The sequence below is a fragment of the Cupressus sempervirens genome, chromosome 11 (assembly GCF_028749045.1).
Source record: "Cupressus sempervirens isolate cs-2001-9-10 chromosome 11, ASM2874904v1, whole genome shotgun sequence".
Taxonomy (NCBI): domain Eukaryota; kingdom Viridiplantae; phylum Streptophyta; class Pinopsida; order Cupressales; family Cupressaceae; genus Cupressus; species Cupressus sempervirens.
Genome location: NC_143128.1, coordinates 532,960,208 through 532,973,988, shown reverse-complemented (window position 1 = coordinate 532,973,988; position 13,781 = coordinate 532,960,208). Strand labels below are relative to the sequence as shown.

The 13,781-nt window shown below is 30.5% G+C and overlaps 1 pseudogene; it reads right to left on the bottom strand.

Moving 5' to 3' along the window:
• Positions 1-12,447: 12,447 nt before the first annotated feature.
• Positions 12,448-12,577, bottom strand: LOC149530729 (U6atac minor spliceosomal RNA; annotated as a pseudogene).
• Positions 12,578-13,781: the final 1,204 nt, after the last annotated feature.

Below are 13,781 nucleotides of genomic sequence, written 5' to 3'. Positions count from 1 at the left end.
ACATAAGATAATAAAAAAGTACACATATGATATTCTTGCTTTAAATGACATATCATCAAATATATATCATAAATCTGCCTCATTACTTGAAATGACTTTCCATTTCAATTATGAACTGAAATACATCTTTATAAAAAAGATTTTGTTTCAAACATCTTATCTCAAAACAATCCATAAATGCTATTACGACACTTCATAGAAAAATTAAACATAATTGAATCCAAGTGCAGCCAATGCTTTAACAAATGATTATTTACAATGTTATTGAATATTCAAGTGTCTATTTAAGTTATACCACTGTTTGACAATAAGCCACCACCCAGTTATAACTACAACAGCATATAAAAATACAATATTTGAAATCAATTCAAAATGTGATTCACAAATATGCAAAGTAACTTACATCATGCCAATGACCAAAAGTGATTAGGATGTAAAATCCCTAAGCTATAAGATGCACACTAGCTATTCACATAATGACCATGTCAATATTTGAAATAACAACATCTATCTATGTCTTTGTTTATAAAATAATGCCTTATTCAGTTGCGAACAATTTCACAAAACAACAGTTAATTACGACTCAATTTCCATCATATAATAATGGGTAAATTATGTTGTCGCAGAGAAATTTCTACTTGATTCGAGCTTCCTTTTAACTATTTGACAGAATGTCATTACCATCAGTTGTCATATACTGTTTGCTATATTACTGTTTTTAATATATAATGACCAAGCTATAGAATTCAAGTACACTATTTATTATAATGACTTAACCCTCGGTTTAAGTTATTTATTTCTTAAAACAGAGTGACTGTGCCCTTGATCAGTCATGAGTCTGCAACCTAATGCGAGCTCATGACTGTGGCTGAACCACACATATCTATGAACTCTAAGATATGGGTTCTCTCAGAGCTCGGCCCTGACAAAGCCGAATACCCATAAGTATAACACAATCACTTGCATACTTACTATCGCATGCATGAGGCTCCAACCGGTTCAACTTGGAGAAAGAAATATATGTTTAGGGCAAAGCCCAAATATATATATACATATAGCAATACCCAAAATGACATCTCCATAACTTCATATTTAAATGTGGATATATACAGGGCTAAGCATTGCACACAGTGCCATGCTCTACATATATCCATCCTTGAGTGTCAATACACATTATGTAAAATTGATAACCATTTACAACATGCTTATCGAAATAACAATGCAATTAAAAATAGAGAAAGAGTAGGGTAAGAGATTGCCCCTACGTGTAATATAGAAGATGGAAAATGCTCAATACAATGCTCTGCAATGAAGCTCGACGGCAAAGCCCCAAAAGCCAAGTCAAAATTGGTAAACAATCTCCACAATGCTTACACACATAACTCGCAAATGACTTCATAATGGAGTGAAGCAGAAGAACCCAACAATAACAATAGACAACTTCTGATGAGTAACTCCATTGTGCTTAGCCACATATGCAAGTTTCCCCTTCCAACAAAACCCTTCATTATGCCAATACCTCAACAACAAGGTCACAGATGTTAAGCAAAACAGAGCAATGCGGCCAAGTTTTCGGCCCAAATTCTACAAGAAACCCAACTCACAACAAGAAATGGCCAACCAAACCTTAAGTGCCATAATTCCTCATAAACAAGCATTCAATACACATCATGTATCATAGAGCCATGTATTCGGCAGTGCCAAAACCACCGCCATGAATTTGGCTTTCAAAAACAAAGAATATGTTCCCTCTTTCATGGCATTCGATACCCATTTAGGGTTACATGATACTAAAGAGGAAATTAAACCCTTTTTAAAATAGAAAATATTTATGCCAATCTCAACTTAGGGTATTTAGACCCTTTTAATAACAAGTATATATATATGCAATAAAAAGTATCTAAACCCTTTACATCATATGCCTATATGCTATACGGAAAACAAATCTAATGCAATAATTCCATCCCTTCTCAATCATGCATATGAAAATACAATGACAAGTTCCAAATACATACAACAAATTAACATACAAATGTATTTGCAATGTCAAGTTAACATACAATTTATAACTTTCTTTCCAATACATACAAACACAGAATGTAATTTACAAATGAGTTTGAAACATAATAAACATAATCGATACCCAATCAACATGAAATTATTTATATGCTAGTTTCAAATCATAAAATTCTAAATCACCTTTAATGCTAATAAAATTGTTCTAAACAGAAAATATGTTCAGCATAAGTCTTGTGTTCCAAAGGACAATAATATAACCAAGTTCTACAGAAATAAAAACATAACAACTGAAAGGAACTTATAACAACAAAGTCCTAATATGCATAAAAAACTAAAGTAGTGGTCAGGCATGACATCAATTATGCTTCATTTGGAATTTGAATATTTGTTATGTTATAGTAAATGACCTGCAACTTCATCAAACATCCATATTTGGAAGTTTTACTTGAAAGACATGCTACATCAAATAGTGCATTCAGATTTTCCCATGGTTTGATGTTCTTCACAATGTCTTTGGGAGTTCTATCGTGAGGAAACTTGACTACTTCATATCTCATTTTGGCCTCCAACTCTTTTTGGTAAGCTTCTCTTCCAACAAATTTCATTAATGAGTTACTAAGGAAAGGATTCAACAAACCAAGACTTATCATAAATTTTTCTTTATCATTCCTCTTGGTGAGCTTTCTTGCAAATGAGTTCAAATATTCCTCTCCTTTACTTATACTCATGCATTTTTGAATGATAGATGATGTCTTTATTGATGCAAAAATATGATCATGAATTCCATTGCCTTCCAAATACCTGTCACTATTTGTGTTGATTATGTGTATAATCTGTCTTGCAATATTCTCAAGCTTAAAAATGTATTTGTTCTACTCAACCTTCTCTTTGATACTCCCATAAAAACTTGAAGACTTTGATGCAATTCAAACCAATCATGCAACCTATCAACATTTTCCATAATTCCCCCCAACATATTTAAAATTTTTTTTTTTGGATTGAATTTTTAATTTTTTAATTTGACTCATTCAAGCTATTTTCATAGGATGTGATTGTTTGATTTTCCTTCTATACCTCTTGCACTAGTTGTGACAACTGATTTTTTCTTTGTTTCTTTATTTTCTCTGCTTTCTCTTCCCATTGTTTTTCTTTTTGCCCCTCATTCTCCAATTCCTTATTTAAGTTAGTGATTGCATGTCCACTAGACTCCAATTTCTTAAAATAATTTAGCAAGGATTCTCTTTCATTCTCAAATTGTATATTGCTTTCTTGCATTTTTTTTCTGCTACAACATTTAGGGTCAATTTGTGATGGACATTTACAAAGGCTTGGGATGACAAAGGCATTTCAATGTGAACTTGTCAATTTTTAAAATTTTTTTATCCCCGATGGCATTGCAATATTGACAACTCCATTGATATTGCGATGATGTCGAGAATATGTTAAAGAAAAGAGGCCCTCATTTGAATGTGTAAATGAAATCGCTCCTAAATCGACCTCACGTGAAAATGAGAAGCAATGCCCCTTCAATTCATCTAGATATGTAATACCCCAAAATTGGCACATTGCCATATTAACCAATTTTGGTCTATTCAATTATTCCTAAGTCCTATTTTACTAGGCAATTCTAATTCTGATAATCTCTACCTGACCTAAGTATCAAATGCAGAAAATCATTAATATGTATTAATCGCTTATTTCAATTAATTCTTGAATATTCATTAAATTGGTTAAATTAACCTTTAATTTAATTAATTTAATTATAAGTGTTCATACTTTAATTTTATTAAATTCACCCCTTTAGCTAATGTATAAAGGAATTAAATATATTCGATTTAGTAAGATATTTCTTCTTTTTAATTAATGAATTTGATTATTCAATTAATTAAAGTTTATCCATTTATAAGGTCATATTCTATTTTATTAAATTAAATACTCTCTCCAAATCTTCTCTTCAGTTCAGAAATGGAAACTCTGGGTGAACTAAAATCAAAAAATGGATTAAATTAGTTAACTCCTTATTCCACTCCAAATTAAATCAGTTAACTCCTTTTTTACACTCAATAGCAACTAGTTAACTTCCTTTTCTTAAGGAATTTTCCATTATGACTGAGTCTCACCTTCAATTTGGATCATCCATTTCGATTAATCTCGACCGTTGGTTGATTCTTGGGTTTTGTTCAAGAAACCTTGGATTCCTCATTACTGAGGTTTATTTGAATTTGTATTGAACTTATGTTGGAATATCTACTCATTTTCTCTTGCATTCTTAGCTGAATATCCTTGCATATCAATCTCATATAGTTTAATAATGCATCCATTTAGATTAATTGTTCTTTCTTATTCTTAGAATAATCTTGCATACATTTAGATTAATCTTGCATATCTCATATAGCTTAAAATATTTCATTCTAGAGGTTTGGTTTCCTATTCTTGTTCTGAGATCAAGGGAAAAATCCTTCTAGTTAGAAGGCAATAGGTCAAACTGTTGGATTACTCATATGGATAATTTCATATTCATTCCGGGATGATCTTTCAGATAATGACCATGTTGAAGTGTGTGTGATGATCTGACGCCCACATTTTACATATGCAGGAAAAACCTCATAGGCATGCAAATATGATGAATTTGTTTCATTTTTGGAATGATATAGGTATGTAAATTTCATGATTTTTTTCTATTTCTATCAACACCGAATAGCTTTTTTAGTTAGAGGATTGGAAGGGAAACTAGAAGTAATTACTGTTTCATTAAGTGATTTAGGATTTAGGAGTGAATATAATTTTTTTCTCCTTCCATGCACTTATGATCAACATCTCTGATGTTTCCATACCCTTGTGATTCACATCTTTGCAGTGATCTTTTAAAGTGGAGACATAAGAAGAGGGAAAAGGAAAAGAAAGGGATCCCACACACCCATTTGATCTTGAATGATGACATGTGCATAATGAATGCTAAGTGTGTATACAAAGTACTCCAAAATAATCCATTTCACACCTTCATCTCTTTCCATTCCCTTATGATCTACATCTCTGTAGTGATCTTAGTAAAATGCCAGAGAAAATTCATTTATATCTCAGTTCCACTTCTTGACATTTATATCCTTTTCATAGTAGGTTGGATGAACCTGTAATCTACAAATTAGAAGCCTTACTCTCCTAGGAAAAAAAGTCCTCTTTCTCTTTCCATCCATTGTAATAAAATTTTCCCCCAAAATGGTATTTTTTATATTTAGAGCAATAGAATGCAAGTTTTGGGCACATTTCCTAACATAATTCAAGTTAAAGAGTAACATCCTTAATAGTTGTTCTTTAGTAGCATCCTTAATGGTCAACCTTTATTTAAACATTTTTTCCTTATCTATAACAAAATGTATCCTTAGAAGAATATTTGATCTATTTTGAGAACACATTTTTGACAATACATTTTCTTTCATCTCAAAATTGTTGGAAGTCTTGTTGGGAAGTAAGATACTGGGGGGGGGGGGGGTGGGGGGGTGGTAATTAGGATCTACAATTTTTTTAACTCCTTGAAAAAAAACAAGTACATCCACCATTTTCCCATCTCATATCTTAAATCGTATACTTGTTGACATAAAGGTCAATTTTTCTATCAATGACTCAACACTTAGTCAATTGGTCACATTGCTACCAAGCTCTATAGTTGCTACCAAACTTATCATTCAATTTGCAATGTTAACCAAGTGATTCAATTGTTCCTGAGCTAAGTAGTTAGTTTGCAATGTCTACCAAGCTACACAATGTTTATCAAGCTTCAGAGACAAATTTTAGTACAAACTGAGCATAACAAAGGCTACCAAGCTAGTCAGTGGAAATGAAGAAGATCACAGTGTTAACTGAGTCCAATAGTATCTATAGAGCTCTCAAAGTTAACAAAGTGGATCTACTGTTGACCAAGTCATGTAGTGTCAACTGAGTGATCTAGTTCCTACTGCGGTTCTCAAAGTTCATCGAGTCACACAATATTGACCAAGTTCAAGCTACTTGGAAGTGATTAGTATGGAATGAGCTTCAGGTTCAACCGAGAGCCAAAGATTGTCAAGCATTGATAGTGTTTTCCATGTATCAGAACAATATTGAGTTTGTCTTTAGAACCTGAGTTACAATAGTTGGGCAGACTTTGTGGATTATGATAAAATTGGTACTGTAATCGACTCCAGTAAGTTATGATTTGGATTGGTATATATGTAATGCATTGTGTTATATCCAAATAAGATATGTGAAGATATGATGAGTAGAAGTGCAAATTAAAGAAGGCTACTACTAGTATAAGGGACCACAAAGATTCATCTATCACAATTAGGTGATTATTGTAATACAAGGAATCTCAACCAGCAAAATAGAGTTGCAGATCATAGATCAGCTACTGGTTCATCCTAATAGGTGCATCAGCCAAATCCTTTAATAGGGTAGACTTAATAGTCTTTTTCTAAATCTCCTAATTGAGTGTATACTTCATTATATGTTTGTAAATCCTTTGACAAGGTGGACCTCACAGTCCTTATTGCTCCTAGCAGATAGATCACCAGAAGTGGCCAAATTATAAGCCTTAATACGTTAAGTTTATACTGTAGTACTAAAGCTTGTGGGTATCATCCCCAACCCAATTTTACTTTCTAATTATAAGGTTTCTGGGTCACCATATCTTGTGTCAAATTGTTATGAATGTTTATTTTCTTTCATTCTTTCATACATGCAATTAGATCAAAATATTATATGAAGGATGTGAAGTTAGATAAATTTTTATTGGTTCCTGATTCACCCCTCCCCTCTCAGTAACCGTGCCTACCTCATATTTTCAACAATACCATACAACCATAAACTGTAAAACTGAAATAGATCTAGGTATACATCACATCTATCAACATGAAAATCAATGCAAACACATAACTCACAATATTTGGTTACCCAAAAACATGCCAAGGTGAAGGTAAAAATGGGGTAGCGATGACACCCACAAATCTTCACTACTGTAGCAATAAAGTATGCCTCCTAAGGCTACAATGTCTGATCACTTCTGGTGATCTACCCTATGAGGGTTCTACCCTGTTAGGAGCTTACAAGACTTATTTAGTATATCTTGATTAAAGGATTTAAACTTACAACTAAATAAACATTCTTTTAGGATATTTAAATAGGTCTGTTAAAACTAGTATGTTAAGAGATTTACCTTGATCCACTTGTTAGAATGTCTTAGTACCTTATCATTCGGTTCGCGCTGGGTTGGTGGGTAAAAGCATAAACCCATGTCACCCTTTTGTAAAGGAAAAGGCTAACATAAGTATAACTGTTCACATTCAATGACATAAAACTTCAATAATATTATTTAGAATTTGAAAATGAAGTAAACTAATGAAACATGTAGAAATGTATAAAGTTTAAGATTATAATTGTTAATAATTATCTAGAATAAGAATTGATATATTTTCCTAATTTTTATAGATAGTTTTTGAGTTGCTAAAAAATGCTAAAAATTAGTGGTCTAGTTCCCACCACAAAATTATATGGAAATAAACTTATTTCCCTTTGATCTCTAACTATGTGATAGATAATATATATAGCTAGAACAATCAAAAATAAAAATTGTCTTTAGACCTATATTTTCTCTTTTGTAATGATTCAAAATTGAAGTCACCTTAAATCAATAGTTTTCACCTTCGAGCACATTTTTCAAACTAACTCTATTCTAACCAAAAGAAAAATTATACATTCTTGAAAATGACTCTCTCCTCTAGAATGAAAAATAATTTTAAATTTTTTTGATATGATTTATTAATTTTTTCTTTCTCAAAATTGACATCTTTTCGAGTGTTAAAATATGTGCTTGTAGAATTTTTAAATTACAATGTACTATATCTAATTAAAACACTATAAACTCTATATGAGAATATTCTTGACTTTGAGCTCTATAAAATAATGTTTATATGTTATTAAAAAAATATCATAAAAAATAGTAGGAGTTATTGAAATATCAAATTTTTGAAATTATTTTATTTCTTTAGTAATTGGATACAAACTAGTATAAAAGATGCATTTATTAGACATTTCCAATTGGAAAATTGTGAGACCATATATAACTTAGCTAGAATTAATTTATCTAGTTCATATGTTTGAACAAAGATAGAAATACTTAAATTCAGTTATTTTGATAAGTTAGCCTGAAAGGTGACATAACTTTGTACTTTTACCGTGGTAGATAAGTATCTTTTGTTTCCTTGATTGATTTGATCTCCTAATTTGATATACTCTATTCTATCCTTCATTGCTAGGTTTCTCTATTTGATCTTTGCTTCTGATGATCAAACTTAGCATTCCTTCACCCTGTCCTTGACAAAACTTGCATATAATGATCATCCTTATGATTTAGGGCTTGAACCCTTCTTAAATAGACAACTGGAGAAGGTTCTAGATCATGATAAATGATCCAAAGTTCTCCCTTTTTCTATTTATTCCTTCTAATTTTTTGATTGGTTACTCTGCCTTCCTAGGGATTCATGTCCTTTGACAAAACATGTAATTACCTCCTTAGCTATCTCAACAATCCAAAAATCTTGCATAGAAGTCAGCCAAAATAATTTACATAAGTGTTTGTGCCATCACAAACACATATGTCAAAACCTATTTACTTGACACTTGAATATCCTGATGTTCAATCATAACTGATATTAGTGTTGTCCCTCAACTTTTGTATGCTTGGTAGTAATTGATCGACTCATCATATACTATCTTTTCTTTTCTTGAATTCCTTTATCTTTGATTGTCATATACTGTGACTTGGTCCATAATGGGGTGATCAACAACCTTAGACTTTCTTAGCTTGTATTAAAATATAAACAAGTCTATGAATACTTAGCCTTCATTGGGTGGCTTGGTCGTAGTTCATAAATAATAACTAGGCCAAGGCTTGTTCATGCCCATCATATGATCATGTAATAGGCAATCCAAATAATCCTTTATCTATCTTAGATACAACCCCACAAACTACTTTCTGTTCTCCTATGACCTAATTTTTCATTCACTTACTTTATACCATTACAGAGCTACCATTGATTTTGCCATGATTTTTTTAATGCATCTCAAGGCTTTTATCGGGGGAGGGGGAAACTGAGTCATTGCCTAGTACAATTTTTTCAACTATGATTCCAACTATGTCTGTACTGATATGCAATTATTGACAAAAATCTTGGCTATAAAAGAGCTTTTGTGGTTTCCATGGACAATGTTGGTGACTCAATTATATCAATTATTTGTAAATTTTTTGTGGCTAGTTATAATAGGTCAAAGAGATTTATTTAATACAATTGGTGATGTTTATTTCCTATTTTTGTTCATTGCAAGCATACATAGCTTTGTGGGACAAATGGATATAGTGATAATTGATTGAATCTTTAATTATCACATGTTTATAAACTCTTTTATATGCCCTTTTTACAACCCACTTAAGTATTCATTTACAAAAAGGTTAACAAGAAATTGGGAAATGACTTGATATATTTTATTCTTCTAGAAATGCAATTTTTGGAATTAAATTTTATGAATATTTATGGTTGCTAGGTGATAACATTTCAACTATGCACACATCTACATCTACAATGAGTTCTACGCAACTAGTAAATTTTCTACAACTAGGAGCACATGTAACAAGTAAGATGTTAGAGATAGAAAATCTTGTTTCAGGGATGCAACATACCAATATATTTAGTCTAGGTCTTATAAGGTATTATCATGATGCTTGTGACATATGAATAAGGTTTTCGTTCCTTATTTCTATATTGATCTTTAGAAATATAATGCTAATCCCACAGTTGTTTATAAGTTAAACATTTCCCACTATTTTATATATTGTCATTTAAAAAATAAATGTATTTTTCTTGTAGCAATGAACAACTTTTTCTCGGCTGAAATCAATCCCAGATGAATCAAATGATCAACTTTTCCATCTAATTAGAACTATGTATTCATATCTAGAAAACAATAAACATCATCAATAGCAACATTTGTGTAGAGTCTTTTTTGACATTCTTGTAATTTCATTGAACTATTTCTTGTTCAAGCAACCTCTAATAATGACTTTCAAAATATGGAACCAAATTCTTTTCTATGTATTGTCCAATTACAATGTTTTAGATTTTCTACAGTCTTATAACCAAATATGTTTTGTACACATGCCGCTTGTGTGCAACAATGCTTTGAAGCCCATGAATCATTACTAATCATACTGTTCTATTTTAATGCATTAAAATCTAACTCATTTTTGAGTTATGACAAAAGGGTTTTAAAAAGTGATTCATGTAAACTTTTTGTGTGCTCATGGCAAGAATATTTTATAAAATGTGGTTATGTTCCTATTAATTATGTTTGATTAAAATTTATAAAATCTTTAAAAAAAATTCATGCTATGCATGTCCACTACATTATTTTCTTGGTATCACTTTTCTTTGAAAGATTTTATAAAATGGTTTACATTTCTTGTATAGGTTCCAACATTCACACTCACTTCCACTAGAATACCCTTAGTATAGGATAATATCTAATAAAATCCTTTAACATTGTATTTTAATACATGTTATTGTATGATTTCAAAAGTTTGTTATTGGAGAAGCTAGTCTCAAAGTCATTGTATTCAATGGAGATTCCATTTATTGTGGTACTCTCTTAAGCAATTTGCAGCCTTGTTTGTATCCTTCCTTTAAAATGCAAATTTATACTTGGTCCAATCTTTCTCCATTTGAACCTTTGTAACCTCCATTTTATGCATGTAGAGAGTAAGGTAAGAGAGTTTGTAGAATCATCACTTATGCCATTACTTATCATTAAGACTTAGTAAAAACATGTTAATAAGTCTTTATTTTGTATAGACTCGTGATAATGGTGCCATCTCTTTGATGAGAATTTGGTCCAGCTCACCTCTCCCCCTTATTCCATTTGTAGTTGAGATGGTAAAATTCTATCTCCCATACCATGCACTTACATCACCAACTATTACATTTTCTATCTTCTACATTCTTTGATGGATGCTCAAAACTCATTCCAAAGTTCTTGCAATTCTTTAAGGAATTCTGTCATACAAGTGTATATGCATTTGAGAAAATTTCTTGTGGATTTGTCAATTGGTCCATTGTAATCTCTGAAAAAATGAGCTTTCACCAATACAATTTCAAGGGTACTCATAATATGTCTCAACACTAAACCAAATCTTTTTTACCAATAATCTTTGCAACTATAAAATATTACCAAAAATTTCTCTTTGAACGCTTTACTCGACATCTATATGCAATTCCAAATGTCCATTTGCATGGATTTAAATATTCCACTTCATGGAAAGCTAGAAGTTGGGTTCTAGTCTATCTTACTATTTATTACTTACTTTTTTTTGGGTTAAAAGTTAAAATATAAAATAATTCATAATATTTATTTATATATAGGTTGTTTCTATATGCAACATTTATATGTATATGAGGCTTTCATACTATTTCTATATAGAGGGATGCAAGAATAACATTCACCATCACATTTTTTAAATACTAGTCTTGTTGTTGCAATTGCAATAGATTTTTGTCGCAATCAAAAAGACTTCTGACGACAATGTTGTATAACCAACAACATTGCCGATGGAATGTTGTCACAATTATCTGACATAATGCCATCAGTTATATAGCATTACCGTTAGAGCTACTATCACAAGGGTATAACCATTAATTCATATTTGTCTAACGTTCAATATGTCACACCAACTATGGATGCGTGAATATATCTAGTGTTGCAAGTATGATAACAATAGCTGTTGTCAAATCTAAGAGACAAGATTGATTCAACATTAAGGCCCTGTTTGGTTGCAAGAATTGCTCAATGTGGAATTCAACTGTGCTGGAATAAGCTCTCTTCTGGAATTCACACATTCTAAAAATAAATTTTGGAATATCATTTGGAGTTGTTTTGTTGTCTTGGAAGAAGAATCGGTAGATGACTATTTTGTGTTTGGTTGCATCAATAAAAATAGGAATTAGAATAAGTTTTTTTAAACAATCTTAATATGAATTTATAAAAATAATTTTTTGTTAATTTTTTAGAAGTCAAATTAATTTACTACCCTCTTCATTATAAATTGACTTTATCAATAAGAAAGGTATATCATAGCCTTTTAAATTCATTGGATTTAAATCTAGTTATTTTAAAATTATATTCAATATTGCCTAAAATTGTTTCCATTATAAGTGTGATTTTTAAATATATATGTTTATTGTTAAAGAAGTCAAAAGTTAAATTTTTTAATTATAAATATTTGACAACATTTTAAAAAACTTTAATTACATTCAAAGAATTTGATTATAAATATTATTGTATGCATACAGAATATAAAAAAATTATGTTAAATATAACTATAAATTTGAATATAATATCAAAACTAAAATCATTTTATTTTTGGGTAAGATCTGTCAATGAATGATAACCTTAAAATCACGTGTGAAGGAAAGTCTGAAGACTATTCCTGTCCTTATCAAGGGAGATGCCAATTGTCTCTCCTTTTTGACAAATACAAAGATCTTAGTTTTAAATATAAAAAAAAATTAAAATATACGATATATGAACGTAGTCTTATCTAGAAGGCTAAAGATAAGATTTATTTGTAAAGATAATTTAGCAAAAATTTATAATAGATATCAAGTTTGATATCAGTCATTATGTCATCGATAAAAATCCTTATACAAATTATAGCTATGTATTTTTTCGCATATGTTTCCAAAAAAAATGCAATTAAAAGGAAAACAAGACATCATAAAAAGTAAAATTCAGCCTTCTGACTATTGCAATACTTGCACTCTACTCCATCATCACGCATTGTACTTGTTGTTTGTGCATCACTAGCTCAATCAAAGAATCTACATCCATCGTGTCCCTACAATAGAAAATATTCATTAGTTCCTAGTATAATAACTAATTATTCATTACGATAATTTTTAACAAAATTAATAATGACCTTTTTCTTATTCCAGCAACACCAAAATTTATGCCTAGGATTTTTTGGTTTGTTGGAGATTTTTAACAAACAATGGCTAGAACCACATCGACATGTTGGCACATTGATTAAAGCCATCAACCCTCCAACATTAAAAATACATTAGTTATATGAAAATACACATACTATAATAAAATCCTTTTAAATCACTATACAAAATCTTTATAATAATTATTAAAAGCCCATTTAAATATCGATTTATGTAGCCAAGGAGTCGTTCACAACAAAATAACTCACTGCATCTATTTCAATGGTGCAAAATTGAAAATTGATTGGATCATTATATCAAGTGATATGAAATCCTAAAAATTGTAAGTATAGCATCTTCTATTGTTGCATTATTTATGGGAGTGAAGAATTAAACAATAGGTTTTTGAAAATGATAATTTGTTTTACCAACTAACAACCCAACTAGAAATGAGGTTTATATAATGAAAGATAAGATTCTTTAGAGCACGATAGGCTCTTATTTAGATTTTCTTTCTTTCATAGAAGTTAGAACAATATTTTCATATTTTGAATAGAAAATTTAAACTCTTGCACTTTAAAAAAGCAATAACAACTATTTGAGTTTAGACATCAATAATAGCCAAATGGAAAGAAATCAAACCATCTGTTGTCATGACATCTATGTTGAAGTTTAGATCTGACTAGAACAGAGTGGAAAATAACCTCTAACTAAATGTCTGCATCAGATATTTCCAATATGAGAAAAGATATCATT